Genomic DNA, 600 nt, shown 5'->3' with positions numbered 1-600 from the left:
AAAATGCTTGCAATGGTTCCCGCCTGCGGATTTCCAGAAGAAGTAAGGAAATCAGGGCCGGAATCAGTACGAAAAAGTTCGCTGATTTGTCATATGTTTCACAGTGGAATAAAGCATTCCGGTAAAGCTGAAATACATTTCACGGAAGCCACTAGGTAGAAGCATAGCGATTTCCGTTTTCTTCTTCCTCGCATTCTTCTGCATTTTAACTTTACAGGAATGCTGTGTTACACATAAATAACCTCCAGTAACTCCATTGTAACTGTCAAGGTTCATTTGCACTGGTTGAAGACGTAAATTCAGAGCTGGTTCCGGGGTAATTCTTCTTGAGATGGCACGGCACAGTGTGAACCGTCGTGTAATAGTTCGTATACGGTATTCCGCTACAACACAATCGGAACCTAAAGAAGAAAAACATGACTGCCCGATCTGTTTCCCTGCGCGTGACCACCACAGCCACAGCCACAGATCGGGTAGTCATTCTTTGCAAGTTAGCAGACTGTGTGTGTTTGTACATATTGCAAAGTAATATTTTGACGAAAGGATGTTTCCTAATGATTTGATGTTGGTACTTGTAGTGTTCATTACGTAATTTTTCAT

This window comes from Frankliniella occidentalis, unplaced genomic scaffold (genome assembly GCF_000697945.3).
Source record: "Frankliniella occidentalis isolate FOCC.00 unplaced genomic scaffold, Focc_3.1 Scaffold12, whole genome shotgun sequence".
Classification (NCBI taxonomy): Eukaryota; Metazoa; Arthropoda; class Insecta; order Thysanoptera; family Thripidae; genus Frankliniella; species Frankliniella occidentalis.
The sequence above is the reverse complement of the archived record's forward strand: the minus strand, read 5'-3'. Positions refer to the sequence as shown.